Here is a 21,169-nt window from a genome sequence, read left to right on the forward strand (position 1 = left end):
TCTATCTATCTATCTATCTATCTATCTATCTATCTATCTATCTATCTTTCTATATATTTGGATTTTCATAACAGATACGTGTGAAGTAGATGGCTTCAAAATGATCACAGCCTATTTCTTATCACTAAAGCTGAAAGGGTTATTATAAAAATACAGGTTTAGTCAATGTAAGAAAAACACAAATCAGGAATAAACAAGAAATCAGTTGATTTAGTTTGCCTTCAGTAAAACAAAACAACACAAATCTCTTGATTGAAGGGGCTGAATCAGCAAACAGAAGAAAAATCCCCCAAAGAATGAACCCCTGTATTTACATCCCACTTGAGGTCTCCACTCCGAAGAGGCACTAAGTAGAGATGGCCCCCTCCACTGCTGATTTGCACAACTTTAAATTCGTCTCTTTCTTCCGTCTGGACCTCAAGATAAATTCTCAGATCAGATGGTATCACTGTGTGCTCTTTAGCTCATGCTTCATGTGTAATAAAGAAGTAATAATTTTTCACGAGAACATTTTGTGTGCCAACTCAACTCATGCCCTACTAGAAACAAAGGTAAAAGAGGTTGGTGGGGTGAAATGGGTCTTGGTACGGCCTAGACTAAATTCAAAGGGAGGTGAACACTGATTAGAGGAGGAACCATGTGCTGCTCAGTGGAGGAAGGGGGAGGTGGCTGTTGGTGGCCATTGGTTCAGAAGCTCTACTGCTGAGCACAAGCAGCTTTAGGAGGAAATTAAGAGCTGGGCTGTACAGAGCTCAGTCATCGAAAGGAACAATGCTTGGTGTAGGGGAAACAGGCTGAAGAAGCATAGTGGGCAGCACATACGAAGAAAGCCACCCTTGCTCTTCCTAAGGTAACTCTGAGAACCTGATCCACAATCCTAGTCATGTCTCCCCTACCTTGGCCTTCTCTTCATTGTCAAGCTCTCAGTGCCTGCCAACCTCTCCTCTTCCCCAGCCCTAGCCAACTTGCCTCCCCCATGATCCAGATTTTATCCCCTCCCCTTTTCTTCCATCCTCTCAGCTAAGGAATGCCTACCTCCCAAGTAATCTCCCTTCTGAGTGTCTTTGCTCCTCCTGAGATACCTTTGTCTTGCCAACCTTTACTTATTTTGGATGACAAACAAGTCCACAGAGCTAGAATGAGGGCAAAGGTGAATGACCATGAAGGAATGGTAATAGAAGAACAGAAATCTATTACCCAAATAATAAAATTTTACCTCAGCTAATATGAGGAGAAGAGTCCAAGGCAGCACCAGGATCCCACAGTGAATGATTGCAAAATGAGCAGAGATGTCTACAAGAGGGCACTTTGAGGGAGGTTGGTGGCTTCAGTCTCAGTGTTGATATGTTGCACTGGAGGACTGTCATAAATCACAGGATTTTGAAGAAGGAGTTATTCCTAGTGTAATGTCCAGAAACAGTGTCAACAGACAAGTTTTCGTACATACAAGTTATTTAGAAAGGCATGATCTTTAACAGGCAGTGTGATGAGTTCGGCGAGCTGTCAAGCTAAGGGGTGTGGGCTTGTCTTGTAGGCCATGAGGTTCACAGAGAGACACTGAATCAGGAATCATTTCCAGGAATCATTTATTTTACATGAGATGAAAAAATGTATAGGTTGAAAGAAGGAAAGCTCAAAGTTAGAGAGAAATAAAAGGCTATTCTTTCAGTAATAAAAGGGTGATAGATTATTAAGTCCAGATCAATGATGCCAGGAATGAGAAGGATGGAAAAATATGAAGGTTGACCTTAATTTTTTAACAAGCATACTTTATTTAGGGTTATTAAATGCTGCTACCTCCCTTCCAACCCCCACAACACTGGATAGGAGGGAAAGAAGATTAGTAGAGACAGAGGGTAGAGTTCTCTCTGCTACTTCCCACTGGATTGGGTCGTAGGATTCTTTTGGGGGCAATGCCAGTATCAGTGGTTCAGAAATCCAGAAGTCCAGGTAACCACTAAATCAGCAAACAGCAGCAGCTGGGCCAACCAGCAGCAAGTGGTCCTTCTCCATGCAGCCACACCTTCTTCCTCTGGGCTGTCATATTTATACCCCTCAAAGTCCTCAGAATTTAACTAATTCTACTGGCAAAGTGCTGGCTATGATTGTAGCCCAAGATGCAGGAAGATTTGGTCTGGTTATTTGCTTTTGCACCTTATCACGCATGATCTTGGACAAATGCAATTTGTTGGTTAATTTCTCATTGCCTCGATGGAAATACTGTGACTAAAACCAACGTAAGATGAGTTTCTTTTGATTCACAGTTTCAGAGGGCTGGAGTCCACAGTGGCGGGGAAGTCATGGCATGGTGGCAGGAGCAGAAAGCTGGCTAGTTCTATTTTCATCCACATGCTGGAAGTGGGGTAAGGCTGTGAACCCTCAAAGCCCACCTCTAGTAACATACTTCCTTCAGCAAGGTTCTACCTCCCAAAGTTCCCACCTCTCCACACAGGGCTGCTGAGATTGATTAGTGTTTGCTCACGGAGGGCACATCCCTGAGAGCACCCTAGCACCTCTCTAAGCGTGAGTCTCCCGACCTGTAAAATGAATACCATATCCATCTCAATGCACTGTTACAAAAAGCAAAACAGAAATTACATTGAGCGTCTTAGCACGGAGGCAGGAACTAAGAACACCCACAGCCACTTAAAGGCTAATACTATCAGCAGATCCAGTTGTGGAAATGGAAGCAGGTACTCAACTGAATATGGATAAAGGGAAAGGAATCACTGACGGCAGCTTTTGAACTGGGTCATTGGAAGTCAGACCACAAAATCAGAGAAACCAGGAGCGGCTGATCTGCCAGCGTCCACACTCCATTTGGCATCATTCCTTCCTTTGGGAGAAGGGTCACACATTTGTGCGTGAGGAGCTGCACTGATTCTTTTTCTGCCTATCGAATCCCAAAGTCTCGAAGCCTTCCTTCATTTTAGGCTGTCTCCTCACTATTGTGGATACAAATATGTTTTTGTCGAAATCCCAGGTGTGGCATGTAGGACTGTCAGATAGTCCACAGCAGCAGACGATTTGCCTCCTGCAGGCTCCTTGCCAGCTGCAGGTAGTTTAAATCTGAGGACTCTGGAGATGGAATGAATGCCTCAGCCTAGAGAATGGAGAGCTCTGAGAAAGAACAAGGCTGCTGCTGCTTCCCCGCTGTGACTCCTGTTGCTGTTGATGCAGTGAGACAAGAAGTTGGAGATCTCCTGAAACAAGGATTGGACTGGCTCCAAGGAACCGGAAGACCCTAATCAGCAGGAAGCAGCTAAGGGAATTGCGCCCCTTCTCCCGCTAACCTTTTCTCTCTCCTACTTGGTGTTGGGGTGTCGGAAGCGATTGGGGTGGAGTAGAGAGAAAAGGATATAAGAAACGTACATAAAAGAGTTTTTAAAAAGTATGCCAACACCTCACCCTTCCAGGTTGAGGTTTCTGCTGAGATAACTGGCTGGATCTAAGAGGCTCATGCCCGATCTCTTTGATAAAGGCTTGTTCAACCACATTCTTGGTGTTTTCTCTGGGCCTGTTCCTACTCTATTTCTGCTCCCCCTCTCGCTGCATTGTGGGTAGGCAGCTTATTTTTAAAATCGCCAGTTTGTGATTAATTTTGTTTGTTTGTTTCTTTAATTTCTTTCTTTCGTTTTGTGTTTGAGCTATAAACAGTAAGAGCAAACCAGGTTGCAGCAACATTTTGTCCCGGAATGAACTACTTAATATGCATATGCATACTTTCAAATTTTAGTATCCATTCTGTGGAAAGTAGTCAGTGAAGTCCTTTATCCCTCTAGGTCAAGGACCCTGTTTCCTCCATTACTTGTCTTCACTGTTGCCTGAGACCTCATCCAGAGAACCTTTAACACTCTATTTTTTTTTTTCTTCAAGGTTATGTAGGATACTTTTGGGGTTGTCTACCTCAAACCTCTACTCTTTCCTTTCAATTTCAAAGCCGTTTTCACAATACAGAAACTCATACGAATTTAGCAGAACTGCCCTTTAAGTCCCACGAATGGTTAGTTTGAACAACAGAACTTTATTGCCTCACCATTAGATTGAAATCTGACACACAGGCACTGGCATGACAAGTTTCTTCTGAAGACTGGCAAGAAGCTCTTCAATATCACCTTGGCTCATAGATGGTCGTATTCGCACATCTTTTCATGTGTCACTCTCTCATGTATGTAGTTCTCTCTGTGTCTAAAAGTTCCCTTTCTATAATGTTATTCTATATCCTGGACAGGACTCTTCTTAAAACTCTGTCTCTAAATAAGGGTCACATTCTGAGATGTTAGGGGAAGGTCAGGCCCACCTCAAATCTTTCTTTCTTTCTTTCCTTCCTTCTTTCCTTCCTTCCTTCCTTCCTTCTTCCTTCCTTCCTTCCTTCCTTCCTTCCTTCCTCCTTCCTTCCTTCCTTTCTCTTCCTTCCTTCCTTCCTTCCTTCCTTTCTTTCCCTCCCTTCCTTCCTTCCTTCCTTCCTTCCTTCCTTCCTTCCTTCCTCTCTTTTTCTCTCTCTCTCTTTAATTTAACCCATAATAGTGCTTGAGAGAGGTTTATAGCCAAGGTTTTCACATGTGGATTTTATAAATCAGCTGTGTGCTTTCAGGGAACTGCAGGTTTTGACATCTGTCTATTTTCCTGAGAGCTTTCAATTCCAGGCGTAAGCAGGCAAAAAGATCACATCGAACTCCTTGTTATTGATAGTAGATTCCTTTGGTGTTTGGGGTAATGAAATGGCAAATGGATTCATCTTCCAGCTTCACCATATTTGGGTCTCTTGGCTTTCAACAATGAGAGCTTTCTTTGATGAACTGCTTTTTCTTTCTTTCTTTTTTTTTTAATTTTGATATTTTCTCTGCCGAAATAGATGCCACCTCTGCAGAAAACTCTTCTCAAAGACGACAAATTTTCATCTTTTAATAGGGCAGAGTCACACAATTGCCTGTCTCAGCTTTTGACTTCATATACAAGTATCATGTTTTCTATGGCTGTTTAAAGTTTTGGCTGGAGATGACCCTATGGAAATTGCAAACTATGCTCCTCAAGATAGGCCAGCAACTGGAAAGATGCGGTAGGATGTTTAAGAGAGTGTGAACCTACAGCAAACTGGGTTTTGAAAGTCTTATGCAAATGCACCCTTGTAATGAGATTTGCAATCTTGACTTCTAAAGCATTCTTCCCTCATGCCATCATAATATGTATATTCTATGGATGCAAAATACTCAAGTTTTCTGTACTATCAACTTGGATGGTTTTTTTTTTCATTATACTCTCCTTCTGTCCCTTCTCATTTTATACTTTACTATGATGTACTTCCTGTTATGTGCAAAAAAAAAAAAACAAAAAAAAAAAAACACTTGATCAGAAATATTCAAATCTATGCGCATGCACCCAGGAAGGAAACTGCTTATTATCCATGGAAGCTGGAGCCTGCGCTTCCTGATTGTCTGCAACATTTTGTCGAAGTCTCCATGAGTCCTGTCATCTGGCACAGATCTCTCCCTCATCGGAGGCCTTCCCAAGCCGTGTCTCGTTTGTCAGCGCCTATCTTCTGAGTGACAGTGCCGGCTTACTCTGCGTTGATCGTCACCCTCTACAGCATGCCAACGAGACAGATGGAGTGAAAGAAATAGGAATCAATAAGATGAGAAACGTTTAATTTCCTTGGTCTCCCCACAGTATGCCACCTTCCTTCCAAAGCCAGAGTTTTTAGAGGGAACAAATACAGCTTCTTTGAAGAAAACTGAGACTTTCGGAGCCTTTAGATTGTTCTGCAGTGTGCTTTGTCACAGTCTGGATGGTCTCTTCCCTTTCCCCTTCTCCTTTAATAATCACAGCATTTATTCCAAGTGCTATCCCCACCCCCACCTCATTCACTTTTGTTGTGACTGTATGTACTTGTCAGGGTAAAAATTTTATCAAAAATCTACACGACTATCAATATTGTATAGGGAAGGAACAGACTATGAAGCCAGTCTTTAATTCAGAGCAAACAAGGCTGTTTACAGGTTCTGTGATCTGTGGAGCTAAATTTTTAATCTCTTAAAGCCTCAGTTGCTTCATCTTTAAGACTATCAAGCTCACTATGCTACTGTTTACTTTCAAGGGAAGTGTACAGGACATCATCCCAGGGCCACAGACTGATGGTCCCACTGATGTCCATTATTACTGTCATTGTCGAATAGTAAACCATGGAGGGAGACAGAGGAAGTGATGGGTCAGCAGGAAAGTCCCTTTAAAAGGTGGCCATCAAATTTGTGTCAAATGAAATAAATAATATGCCCTGGGGCCCCAACTCAGAGAGAGTAAATAATCAGGTATATGCTAAAAACACATATCCAACCACTCACAAGATGTCTCTTTCAGGGCTGGGGAGATAGCTTTGTGGGAAGACAAGGATCTGAGGATCTGGGTTTGTATTCCCAGCACAAAGGGGGGAAAAAACTGGGCATGTGTTTTGATCAAATCTACCTCCCATTCCCTCCCCTCCAATTCATCCATCTTTCCACTTCTTTTTTTTTTTTTTTCCAGTTGTGTATGCTCCTGTTCGAAATCCGCTGAGTCCCCTTATCATTGCCTGTGTGTGCATGTATGTAAGACTGTCTAGTGGGACATGGATGGCCTCTCAGGGGCCAAATACATAAAGAAAAACTACTACTTTCAGCAGCCATCAGTTGTCAATAGCTCTTCTGCTATGGGTGGAACTTCATGAGCTCCTACCCCATCCATGCTGGGATTTGAGCTTGTTTGATCTTGTATGGTCTTATGCACGCAGCCATAGCCCCTATGAGTTAACTTGAGCAACAGTCAAGTCCAGGACCGTTTCATTGTAGATATCTGCTACCTTGACTCTTATAACCTTTCTATCTCCTCTTCCATGATTATCTCTGAATCTTGCAGGAAGGAACTGTGGTATAGATGGTCCATTTAGAGCTGAGCAGTCCACAGTTTCTTACGTTTTACATGTTTACATTTCAAGGTCTCTGTATTAATTGTCATCTACTATAGAAAGAAACTTCTCTGATTAGGGTTAAGAGATGAACTAATCGATGATTATAAAGATAATTTAAGACAGTGGTTCTCAACCTTCCTAGTGTTGCAATCTCTTAATATAGTCTCTCCTGTTGTGGTAACCCACAACCATTAAATTATTTTTGTTGATACTTTATAACTGTAATTTTTGCTTTTTTGTGAATTGTAATATAAGATATCTGTGTTCTCCAATTATCTGAGGGTTGTTTGACACCCAAAGTGGTTGCAACCCACGGGTTGAGAACTTAGGAGAAAGTTGAACACTGTACCCATTAAGCAGAATAATAAAATAGTGTCAGGGTCTATGACCTAGAGAGCTACAGTCTTTTGTCTGAGTTAAGGATACCGGGAATGAGTTCCATCTTGTAGAGCAGGCCTTAAATTCAAGTAGAAAGTGGTTGGTTACTTCCATGACATTTGTGCCATTATTGTATCACATGGCATATCTTGTTAGGTCAGTTATTATTGTAGCTCATGCTGTCACAGCTGGGTAAGACCATGGATTACTTTTCTTTCCTGTTACTGTGCTCAGAATCTTCTTGCCCTATGGAAACTAGCCAGTAGGAATGAAGCTTCCAGTTAGTTTGATTTCTCCATGTCCTATGACTCAAGTCACATCTTCATCTTCATTGGTAAGTTCTTATCATCAAGTTCTGGAGAGTAGCTTACAGCAGTGGCAATCGCCTGTCAATTTTCGGAGGGGAGTTTCTGGGACTCCATTGGCCAACAACTTGAAATGGGGCAACCTCTATCCAGCCTTGGAATTTGTGTTTGACAGCCCATGGTTTCTGGAAGAGAAATTGCCCTTCCTTTACTGGGTAGCATCATTTATATGTGTAGCTGTACGTATGATTCATGAAGCTTTTGTAGTAGTGGGTTTCCAGATGATTTCCTTAAAAGTCAACTAGTGTTAATTGTCCCTTCCAGCACTCCGTTTTCTACTCAATCTCCCCATAATTCCCCATTCATACCACTGCCTTTTTATTTCTCCCTGCCTTGAAATTCTGCCTCATCCATGGGGCCTCACTAATTGTGAGGGGAAAAATGTAATCATTCATACACTTTGAATTAGGAAATAGGTCTGGTGTGAAATGCACTCAATCTCAATTTATATCCGTGTAGAGGTGAGCAGAGAGCAGAATGAGAAACTGAGGTAGGAAGGGGATGTGCATAGACTCTGTAGAATCAGGGGAGGGAAGAAACAGAAAAGATTGGCCAGTGTAGATGCAGTGAGGTCAGTTACTTCTGTTAGTGGGCTGTTAGTTAACTGACTTGCATCAGCCCTATCTTTCTTCATGATTACATTATAAAGATGGGCTTTATGTACTTGAGAAAGATATTCTTCAGTGGTGGAAGACACAGACAGCTCAGTAATACTGGGGGGTGGGGGTAGGAGTTTACATTTGTAAACCCCCTTAACTAAATGAATTAAGGTGGAATGATCCCCCACAGTCAGGTGTCCCTAGAACAAAGAGAATATTATTTTGGCAGCCTTGGGCTTTCTCATGCAGACACTTTAAGGGGAAATTAGATTCCTGCTAGGGATGCCCTTGGGCCCTTAGAAACTATGTTAGTGTTTGTTTAAGTCATTTAATGTGGGTGGAAGAGGATGGATGAAATCATTTGTGCTGAGCATGTAGATTTCAGGCCCAGGGTTAAGGCCCCAAGGAACTTGGGTAGGGTTTGGTCAAGAAAAGAATCTTTGTCACTTTAAGTCTAGCACAAATCTTCACATAGCAATGCTGAGGCAAGCAATGTTTATAGAACCATTTGTTCATCCAGTGAATAATCCTGACCACCAGTTGCATAGCAGGCTCTGAACTGGGCTCTCAGAGGCCTGTACCTTCACTTAGAGAGATGGTCTCTCTGAGTGAGCCAGACCATAGCCACATAAAACAAAACAAACAAACAAACCAGACTATCAGTTTTTAGGAGGTCTGACCAAGAGGAATACAACATATATTTTTTTCTTCTTTTTTGTTTTTAACCTTGGCAGGAAAACTTAAAAGTAGCAAAACTGAGTAAACTATTAAGTTGATACTTTATTACATTTTAAAATTATGTGTATATGTGTTTGTGTATAGGTTTGTACACATGAGTTTTTTTGCCTGTAGAAGTCATAAGACAGTGTCAGAGTTCCTGGAGATGGAGTTACAGGAAGTTGTAAGCTCCTGGCTTTAGATGGATACTGGGAATTGAACTTGGTTCCCTGGAAGAGCAGGATGTGCTCTTAACCATTGAGCCTGCTTCCTAGGCTACACCCGTATTATTTAAAGTAGTAAAATACTAACAAGAATTCAAATATCCAATATAATTTTTTTAAATCAAAGTCTTTGTTCCTGTGTGTATAGAATAGGCTTAACTGAGGAACGCTACTGGCATTCTAAACTGAAGGATTCTTTTAGAAACAGCTTTCTGAAACGTGTGATCCTATCTTCCAGAGGTTGGTCCAGTTACTCTTCACTGTAATGCCCCTCTTCAGACAACATAAAGGATATAAGGATGAATAAAAGAATAAAAGGTTGTGTTAGTGAAATGGGCTTTTTCGTGCTCCACCCAGTGATCTTCTTGGTGAACTGTTTGTTTGCTCAGTGGTATCAAAGCTAGAGAGCCACTGGGTCCAGGATGAACTGTGGCAGGAATTAACATTGTTGTCTTTTGGGCACTTAACATTGGCTTTCACTTCTGGACCATTTTTGTTCCTTGTTTCTTTTCAATAGTCTTATTTTTCCTTGCTCCTCTTGTATTTCATTGTAAACTACATAAAATCCTTTCTGGACCCAGACGAGGTATAAATAAATTACATAAGACATTCCTGAAAAGAAAGTTTTATCAGTTTCCTTTGGGATATTTGTATGCTGAAGTGTTTTTAATTATATTTAAATTTGTCCATGTTATTTCTTATAAGAAACATGTGTTTTTATGAGTGGATATAATCATTATAAAATTTTGTGGAATGCCCTCAAAATTATTTCATAAATGAAACTTACCTTTTGCTCAAAGAACTTGGCACACTGTAAACCAAAGAAGTTGCTATGATTAGCACCTGGATTATTTTGAACTTTGTGGGATACTTACCAAGCTCCAGGAGTTAGGTCTGTGCCTGACCCCCACCTAGACTTTGCATTGACCCATACAGTTTCTGGATAGAAGTGTGATTCTGTTACCGTTATCATTGAGCAACTATGTTATATTCTGCAGATAAATAATTTTATGTGTAATTAAAAAGATTGGAGTAGAATTTGCCGTGGATACACAGACTGCCTCTGTGTAAATTCAGACAGCTAGAGAGTCACTTTGTTAAACTGTTCCAGTTCTCACAGCCAGTGAGAATATGCACGTGTCTGCTCTCAAAAGTTGTTTCTTTGGTTGGATGCACCAAGGTCTCCAGAACACTTAAGAGGGTCACCAGAACCTTGCTGCTGCTTTGTCATCATCAGCATCAGACATTGTCCCACAGAGACCACTAATTAAAGGAAGGCGTCCTCCTCTGGGGAGGTAAGCAGGGTCGCTTGTTTCAGTCCCTCGTAAAAGTGCCTTCTTGAAGTTTCCTCTCTTCTCGAGAGCTTCTCTGGTCTCGCCAGCATCCCGCTGTCTGAGTCTTCATTCTTCTGATGCCCTTTGGTCTTTGCGTTGCATCTTGTGGCTGTTCTGTGAATGGCTATTCTTTGAACCCATTTCCTTAGCCGCTGCTGGCTCAGCTGTGCACAACTTAGGGTTATGCAGGTTATTAAAGGGCGGGCAGCATGTTTAGAATGGTTCATGGACCTTGTTAGAGTCAACAATAGGCATGTGAGGAGGGAGTTGGGTCCCTCAGGAATCTTCACCGGTGGCAGGTGTTAAGAGGCCTGTAGAGGTGGATGAGGATTTTTATTATTTTCTTACTAGGCTTTATGTTGGGTGGTTGAGCTTCCATAGAAATGCTTACAATGCTCTTATTGCCTGAATCAAGGTTAAATAGACAAATGCATAGTAATGTCCCTGGCCTCTTAGTTAAAGCTCTCTTAGATCCTTTCTAACAGCCTGCCACATAGAACAATGCTACCTTCCTGCTTTATAACGGCCACTAGCTATTGAATTCATGCTAGAATTTCAATTGGGTTATAGTCTGCCAAACATTCATAACATATGCAGAAAAGAAAAATTTGTGTATTGATTCTGATCTTAAATGTACATTTTCTTTGGACAAAAATAAAATAAAATAGTTCACACTAACATACAACAGTAGAAATACACCATTAAACCCCCCAGAAATTGTGACTTTATTAAAAAAAATGAAAGGCTTTTCATTTTTTTAATTATATTTTTATTTTATATTAATTACAGTTTATCCACTTTGTATCCTACCTGTAGCCTTTCCCTCATTCCCTCCCAATCCCACCCTTCTTCCTTCATCTCCTCCCATGCCCCTCCCCAAGTCCACTGATAGGGGAAGTCCTCCTCCCCTGAAAGGCTTTTTAAATTATTAGACTTTGCAAGATATGGATACTATTTTGTTAGCAGATGATAGGAAAGATGTTCAGGCTAACAAATATGGAAAATAATGGAAAAATTAAACATTTTTCTGTTAAAAACAAAATTTATAAAAGGAAGGTATGATAAGCAGCAGGCTGCAGTGAGGTTGTTATATTAAAAGATTTCAGGACAAGAATAAATCCATTCATTTAAACCTATTTTGCCATTACTGAATGCTGGGCACCATGTGGAGAATGAGGGAAGGCAGAAAGGAACCATATATATAACTTATCCTACGGAAAAATGACAGCTTATTTTGTTAAAATATTTGAAAATGGTACATGAAAAGGTAAATTATAAAGTACAAGAGACCATTCATTGTCTGAGAGTACACTTCGCTGGAAACGGGCAACACTGTAAATTGAGAGGAGGATGGTACAGAGGCCCGTGTTTGCGGTTAACTCTGTCATTTGGGCCATTTACTTAACTTTTTGGTATCCTAGTTTCTTCTTTATAATTGGCTAGTATCCCTACTTTGGCTTTTAGTAGTCATCAAAGGTCAATATATGTGGTGGTCTAGCAACAACATCCTTCAAAGGTTAGAACGGTAAAATGAAATGAGGCTGGATCCCCACACTGATCTTGTGGTGCAAAGCCACCATTGTAGCTGCAGACCTCTGAAGGCTGTATGTATTTCTATCTTTAAAATATGCACTGAGATGTACGGAAAATGTTTAGAATAGTACTTCCCAGTTAGAGTAAGCTAACATTGTGATTCCTCTAGTGACTTCATGGCCAATGTGACTTTTGCTTATTAAAAGAGACTCTAAGGATAGTTTTTCTTTGGGTAGTCATGTGTGTAGCCAGACAGTCTTGTTTTTATTGTTGAAGAAGGGGAATGGGTATTGGAAGGTTTGAACAGCCTTTGCTACCCAAGGAAACATCCTGGTTCATTCAGCCATTAGTTATGTTTTATCTTGGACATGATCCCAGTTGTTCACATTTCTCTTCAAAAGTGGTATCATGAAAAAAAGCATGAAAAAATCCTCTGATATATGTGCCCTGCTGGGCACAGGATGACATTTAATCACTGCTGACTAAACAAAATAAAATCTCAAAAGTCTATTGATCTTCCTAATATCTAGTTCAGAGACTATAAAGTAAAAGACAATGAATATATATTGAATAATTTATGAATCTTGAAACCTAAGATTTTATATTCTTTACTTTGCAAATTCTAAGAATGCTGGGAAAGTCTTTCAGGGTACGTGAGAAAGATGGTGGTATGAAACTCATAACTAAAATGAAGTCAGTGTACATCTTTAATCACTGCTAGTTCAGAGTCTGGTTAGAAATACTAGATGCCAGAATAAAGTGGACATAATCTGAGTTAGCAGTCCTCAGTCAAGGGAGGTTGGATGGTGTTAATAGCCTAAACTGAGTACCCACTGCTATTCATGCCGAAATCCTAGTCTTTAGTATCCAAGATGCTTAATGTATGCTTGAAGTTGCTGTTACCACCAGTCTGTGTGTGAGTGCGCATTGCGCACGTGGTTTTTGTTTTGTTTTCGTACGTACGTAGCCATGCGTCTATGTGTGCTGACCAGTTTTGTGTCAACTTGACACGATTAGGTCATCAGAGAAGAGGGAACCTCAACTGAGAAAATACCTCCGTAAAATTGAGCTGTATGAAACCCCGTGGGAAATTTTCTTAATCAGTGATTGGTGTGGGAGGTCCCAGCCGATTGTTGGTGGTAACTCCCTGGGCTGGCGGTTCTATAAGAAAGCAGTCTGAGCAAACCATAAGGAGCAAGCACCCCTCCATGACTTCTGTATCAGCTCCTGCCTCCAAGTTCCAGCCCAGCTTAAATTCCTGTCCTGACTTTCTTTATTGATGGCCTACCATGTGGAAATGTGGGCCAAATAAACCCTTTTCTTCCCAACTTGCCTTTGGTTATTTCATCATAGCAATAGTAACCCTAATAAGAACACTATGACAAAATTTAATTTATGAATCAGATATAGAATAGAATAACGATTATGAAAATAAAGTAGAAACATAACAATATATTTTAATAAAAGTTAAATGCAGTTAGTCTCTCTGTCTAGTTTCTGGAATTCTTTACTTAATACTTTTGGACTATGGTTAACTGAGAGCAACTGAAACTATGTGATAAATCCATGGTTAAGCAAAGACTACTATATTTAGAGATACAGCCTTTAAAGAGGCAATTAAGTCAAAATGAGGTCATCAGAGTGGACCCAGATCTACTATAATGGATATTCTTATGAGAAGAGGACATTAGAGCAGATACAGAGATAGGGAGATTATAGAAGCAGGAAGATGGCTATTTATAAACTAAGGAGAGAGGTCTCAGAAGGTATCATTTCTGTTGACACTTTCATGTCATGCTTCTAGTTTCCAGAGCTGATAAGAAAATTTCTGGTGCTTGGCCACCCTATCTGGGGTACTTTGTTAGGACAGCTCTAGAATCCTAATACAGTGGCGTCTTTAAAGCAGCATGGTAAAGCAGGAACCAGAGGGAAAATCCTCCGTAGTGCTATACCAGGAAGACATTTCAGGTCCTATGCCTCTAACAGTCCTTGAAATTGCTTCTTAACTGCTCTCTCTCTTCCACTCCCTCTCTCTCTGTCTCTCTCTGTGTCTCTCTCCCTCTTTAAATCTCTCTGTCTTTGTCTCTTTCTATCTCTCTCTGCCTTGTGGCCATATCATAATACAAAATGCTTTTAGTCCAGCCACAAAAGTCCCCATAGTCTTTTCCAATATTAACACTCTACACAAACCAAAGTTCAAAGTTTTTTCTGAGACTAAAGGTAATGTCTTAATTATAATACCTCTGTGAAATAAAAAGTCCAGTTACATACTTCCAACACTTAATGGCATAGAATTTACATTATCATTCTAAAAAAAAAAAAAAAAAAAAAAAAGGAAAAGAAAAAAGAAGTTGAGGTGAAGAAATACTGGAGCAAAGCAAGACCTAAAACCCGATAGGGCAAACAACAAGTCCGTTGGTTCCATATTTGTTGTCAGAAGGTTTAGATGCCTCTATCCTTTTGGCTTATCTGCCTGACACGAAAGGGGAGGTCCCTGCTGTAATCCCACCAGGCTGGCAAGGGCCAGACAAACACACTTCTCTGTTGGGTTGGTTCCACTTCCTGTGTGCAGCTCTCAGTGGCTTTCTTTGGTCTCCACAGCTTTGGTCTCCAATGCAACCCAGGCTTCACTTTCATAGCTCTATGCCATGGCCTGTCAGGGCCACCACACGGGGGTGGGGTGGGAGGGGGGACTTCTCTGGCTCATGCTTGGCTTCAGCAGGTCTCTATGAGCACAGGAAGATGCAGTTGTCTTTTAACTAGTGGGTTCTTCATGACTTTAATGTCAGTACCTTGTGGATGATGACGCCACCAAGTTAGGGTACTGAATTGAAGTGAAGCCTGGTACTCTTGAAAAATATCTGTAGCAGCTGATTTGTTGTTGCTTTTCAGAAGCAGAAAGTTTGTTAGGCCTTTTATTTTCACAAGTTGGAAGCTTAGAAGGCTGGGATCTTGTCCTGACGGTACCATTCCTCTTCTTACAATTCATATCATGCTTTTTGTTAATTTTCTTACTTCTTTTAGAATAAACTTCGGCTCCAACTTTAAACTTCCCACTGCTCCTTTTTTGTTTCTCTTCAAACTGTGTATTTTATGTTTCTTTTGTCCTACTTTATCTTTTTCACTGTAGACCTGCATGAAAATGACAACTAATAACCTTTTGACAGAGTCAATATTAGGCTGTCTCGAAATCTCCCACACCAAAAAAATCAGTCCATCACTTTTCAAGTTAGCCTCAGGTAAATCCTTAAGACAAAGGCATAAAACAGCCACAATTTTTACAAAGATATCATAAGAGCAGTCTCCAGCTCAGTTACTAACGTTGCTCCAAGTAATGCTTTAAATCAGCACCATATATGTGTATGTATATATGTGTACACGTGTGTGTGTGTGTGTGTGTGCATATGTATATATCCAAGACCTTAAGTTCAAGTATCCCATTGAACTGAAAGCTCAGTCTTCCCCCTGGCTACTTTGGGCTTCTGATGCCCTTAATCCGATAGGCTAAGAAAGAAGTAACCGTGTTCTGAGGGCTGGTTGGTCCAGAACACCAAGGGGAAATTAGGCTTCTTCTTTACAATGGAGGCAAAGAAGGTTATGTCGGGAGTGTAGGTTTTGTCTTAGGGTATCTGTTGGTGTTACCATGTCTCAACATGGGAAACTACAACACCCAATACAGATAGATGACAAAGGGCGTAGACCCTTCAGGAATCAAGGTATAGGTCATTCCTCTAGGAAAAGAACCAAGACCTTAGGTACTTGGTTAGGGCAGAGGAAATACAGATTGGCTAGTACAGGAAAATAAAGCCAAAGCCACAAGACCAGTTGCAGAAATGAGGATTGCAACTGACACAAATATTTCTGTCCTAAAAATACACTATGCATATATTTCTGGGCTTTTTTCTTAATTTTTTAAATTATGTAAAATAACATAAAATAATATCAGTGGTTATAGCATTTAAGTTATGAGACACTAAAAGACTAAGCATCCTCAAGGGACATTGCTAACTATTTTAAAGTATATAATGTGTTTTCACATTATGTGGGAGAGTCATATCATATCAGGCAGAATTATGACCTGGCTATTGTTTTCATTTAGAAATTAAGTATGGCATAAGGAGATGTGATTGTGTGTCAAGTTGACAAGGTGTGAACTTGTGATAGTTAATTTTGGTTGTCAACTTGACCACATCTGGAATCAACTAAAACCCAAGCAGCTGGGCATACCTGTCAGGATTTTTTTTAACTGGATCATTTGAGGTTAAAATACCCTCCCTAAATCTGGCCATACTTTCTGGTGGCAGCCTCCATAAAAGACTATGGGATAAAGAAACTTTTGCTTTTGCTTGCTGGCCTACCCTCTTAGTGACAATTTCAATATCCTGAATGAAGCACTCTTTCATTGGTGTTAGAACTACTTTATTTTTATTTTTAACCTGTATTGGTCTTTTAAAAAAATTTTTATTGGTTTGAGAGATGGCTCAGAGGTTAAGAACACTGGCTGTTCTTCCAAAGGTCCTGAGTTCAATTCCCAGCAACCACATGGTGGTTCATAACCATCTATAGTGACATCTGGTGCCCTCTTCTGGTGTACAGGCACACATGCAGGCAGGACACTGTATACATAATTAATAAATAAATAATTATTCTAAAAATTTTATTAAATTCATTCACTTATTCATTTTACATCAGGTATGTTGAATCATTACAGTAATTGTACTTGCCTGATAATTTGTCTAATGGTACCAGTATCAAAGGGAATGTTGAATAAGAGGAGAAGCTCAAAGTATTTCAAATTTGTTGCTGGCCACATGGATGAATTTAATGCTTGAGAATTCTCTAGCAAACAACCTAAAACATAGGAGCACAATGAAGAAAAATGAGTTTAAAAAAAAAAAACCTAAACAACCAAGAAAAAGCCAAAGACCAAAGAAAGCAATAAATAAACAATAAACAAACAAACAAATAGCAAGGAGAGAGAGAGAGGGAGGGAGAGAGAGAGAAGAGGAGCTATCTGGTGACAGGAAATGGCTTTAACATAAGTAGATGAGGTTGTCTTTTGTGCCATGCTTGTGTGTTCTAGGATACAAAAAGTTAAACCTATAACATGATTCCCATTTTCTAGATTTCTCAACTATTTTATCCTTTTTAAGTTACCACAGGACATTAACCATAAAATGCATTGTTCCAAGACGTAATCTTTTAAACGTAGAAGACACTTAAAATTAAATAATGCAAGAAGTCATCTGGCAGGTGAGAAGACATGTGACTCCATGCCCTTCTTCGTAAGCTGCAGACACCTTGCTGTTCCAGTCAGCATGATTACATATAAGAATCCAGCTAGAATAACATGCTTCATTTGGGATGCACTGGAAATATCATTTTCTCTCTGTCCTATTTCAAAAGAAGATATTTATCAGGAAGTTTTCTCTTCATGTGAGCTTATTAAGAAGTGTGTATCAATTACGCTCCATCCTCATTGAATTTCTCCAATTTGTTATGGTATACTTTCCATGAGTAGTCAGGGATGACATGATATAAGGTGAGTGTGAGGGCTGTTGTGAAATGCCTGTATTTTAAGTTGGAAAGCACCCTGGGACGAGAGTCCAGTTCTCATGATGTGTGCAACTTTAAAACCTTGTGCAGTAACATGGGCATAATCCCCATTTGTTGTGCATCACGTGTTAGGAACCATTTGTAAAGGAATCCTTCAATTCTGTAGTCTGCATTGAGCATCTCTACTGTATGACGATTCACATTATTTATCGCGTGCAGCTGTTTGCTAGAGAAACATAAGGAAGGGCTTTGAAAACAATTATTTTTTAAAGAAGATTAGGGGTGAGGAATGCTTTGGAGATGGGAGTTAATCTCCTCATCTGAATTTAAAACAGCCGAGAACAGCCAGTTCATTGTTGGGTGTGGTGATTATGAATGGGGTACCTCTGTGTGAAAACAGCTAGTTCTTCTTATAAGACCTTCCAAGCAGAAAATAATCTTTTCATTTCCTCCTCTTTACCTCCCAGGAGGGGGAGGGCTTTGCAAATAAACTCAGCTTTATCCACACCCAAGAATATATGGGTCAACTGGTTCTTTGGATTGGTCAAAACTAACTACAGGAAGAGTGACACCAGCGAAATCTTGTAGGTGAATACTAAACGAAACCACTATTTTAGTGTTCCTACTATATTAAATTAGGGGTCTCCAGAGAGACAGGGTACAGAGGAGATATCTAGACAATACATAGATAGGTGATAGCTCGATGGACGATGAATAGATGAGAGATGATCCATCAGAGGAACTGGCTCACATGACTGTCATAGTCATCAAAAACTCATACAACGGTCCAGTTGTAGCTGGAAACCCTGGAGTGCTGACAGCTCAGCCTTAGAAATGAGGAAGCTGATGTTGTAATTTTTCAGTCATTCTAATACTGAAGGCCTGAGAAACAGGGTGAAGGAGCATTATTGCCCTAGCTAGCTCGGGGGATAAAAACAATGGAAATGTCATTTTCTCCATCTTGTTTCTCTCTATGGATTCTGAATCTTAACACCCTGAGTACCAACTGCCTACGAACTCATTTGTGAAAATATGTTAACTGACACCTAAAAGTAACGTTTGACCTGTTTTCTTCGATTCCTCAGTCTAGCCACCTAATATTAATCACATGAGAATTCAATAAGACAACATAAACTGTAAACACAGGCAAACATAGCATTGGTGGGATAAGCTAACAGTGCTATTTTCTCTCTCTTTCTCTCTGTCTCTCGTGTGTGTGTGTGTGTGTGTGTGTGTGTGTGTGTGTGTGCATTTTCCTGTGTACGCACACGTGGAGTCCAAAACATTCACTGTGATTTGCCCATGTACTCTCGATCACTATTTCATCTTTTCTCCTCATTCCTTCTTTTTCTCCTCCTCCTCTTTCTTCTCCTTTCTTCTGCCTCCTCCTCTCATCCTTCTTCTCTTCCTCTACCCCACCTCTCACTCCTTCCTTCCCTCTCTCCTTCCCTCTCCCTCCCTATCTCCCTCCCTCTCCCTTCCTCCAGCACTGTTTGACCAAACTAGCTGCACAGTCTGCCTGTCTCTGCACCCTCCCCTTGCACACAATGCCAGTGCTCAGACTTCACGTGTGCCTCCATGTAGAGCTGGTCACGTGAAGTCAGAACTTTATGCTTGACTGGCCGGCCTCCCCCTGACCTCCAGCTATCTCTCCAGCCCCATAGAAACATCATCGTTTTATTGATTTCCTCACCATTTTCTGACCCTTTTTTGACTTCTTTAAGCAAGCATCTTTTCCCTTATTGTTTTTACTGATTGCCCATTTTTTTTTTCACAGGGTCACAGAAATTTTACAACCATTTATATATACAATCATGCACAAATACATGTGTTATGAATTACTTATTATAGCACATGACTGACTCATTCATTTTACTAGTGGTGGCAATTATTTTCAAGTTTTTTTATTTCTTTTCTTGTTACGGGCTATATTTATCCCATAGGAGTAATCTACATAGAGGTGGTTATACAGTTTTATTGAAAATATGTTCAAAACTATTGAAGACCTCATATACTTTCTAACACATATATTTGTATTTAACACCATCTTATTCATCAGCTCAAGATAGACTTGAACTCTTTGTAATTCTGTTTCAGCCTTCCTGGGTGCCAGGATCATTAGCTATGAGCCAGCACGCCCAGTTTCTATATTTTGGGTTGCACATTTTTTTTTTTTCAGGTTGTAAGATTGAATTTAGGGCCTCACACATGCCAGACTGGTTCTCAACCCCTGAGCTACATCCGCAGCTCCAATTTTGAGTTTTGATAAAGCCTCAATGTCATAGTTTGGATATGAAGTGTCTCTGAACGGCTCATGTATTGAAGGCTTGGTCTTCTGGAGGGAGAACTCTTAAAAGGTGATCAGACTGAAAGGGCATGAACATCTCCATGGGTCAAGCGACAGATGAGGATCGAGCTTGATGAACTCTTGAGAAGCAGAGCTTTGTTGGAGGAAAGATGTGAGTAAGAATACGCCTGTGAACAGCGCATCCTGCCATGTCTTCTGCTGTCTTCTGATTCCTAGTTGCAGGAATCTCCTCTCCCTCCTGCTCCTGCTGCCTTCTGGAGCTCCTTCAGGCACAAAGAAGTGGAGGCAGTTGAAGATGTCACAAAACCTCTAACACTATGGACAAAAATAAACTTTTCTTCTCTCCACACCGGTCTTCCAAGGTGTCTGGCACAGCTGTGGAAAGCTGACTAGCACAGTTTGTCACTTTTGTCTCTTACAAAATCATTAAATTCTGAGTCCTGCATAAAGTATTTTCTCTACCTGAAGTTCATGAAGACATATGGTGTTTTCCTTTCTAGACATCATGAGTTTGTCATTTCTGTTAGGTTCAAGTTCTGTCTTGAGTTAATTTCTATGTCACCTTTGAAGAATGGGCTAACATTTAGCTCTCCTTCCCTACTCACACCTTAATGCCCCAGCACCATTAGTTGGAAAACGTTTTTCTGATTTGGCCCACATGCTGGCTAGTGTTATGTCAGCCTGCTACAACCCATAGTCATTTAGGAAAAGGGAATCTCAATTGGAAAAATGCTCCCGTCAGAATGGCCGGTCGGCAAGCCTGTGCTGTATTTATTGATTCGTGATTGATGTGGGAGGGCTCAGTCCACGGTAGGCGATAGCACCCTGGGTGGGTGGTCCCAGGTTCTGTAATAAGTGGGCAGAGCAAGCCATGGTGAGTTGGCCAGCAAGTAGCTTTCTGCCACCAGGTTTCTACCTTGGGTTCCTGCCCTGACGTCTCTTGGTGGCAGCTCGTGACCCAAGCACCGTAAACTGAAATAAACACATTCTTCTCAAAATTACTTATGGTTATGGTGTATTATCACAGCATTAGAATCTCCCAAACACGAAATGTTTCGGAGTGCTTTTAAAAACCATTTGGCATGTTAATGTGGATCTCTTTCTGAACTTTTTCAGTACTTGTTGTATACTTGGTTACAAGTGTCCCAGTGGGTTGATATTAGAGCTTTATTGTAAGCACTGGAATTCGCCCTCTAACTTAGTCCTATGTCTTTT

This window comes from Psammomys obesus, unplaced genomic scaffold (assembly GCF_907164565.1).
Source record: "Psammomys obesus unplaced genomic scaffold, mPsaObe1.curated_primary_1811, whole genome shotgun sequence".
NCBI lineage: Eukaryota > Metazoa > Chordata > Mammalia > Rodentia > Muridae > Psammomys > Psammomys obesus.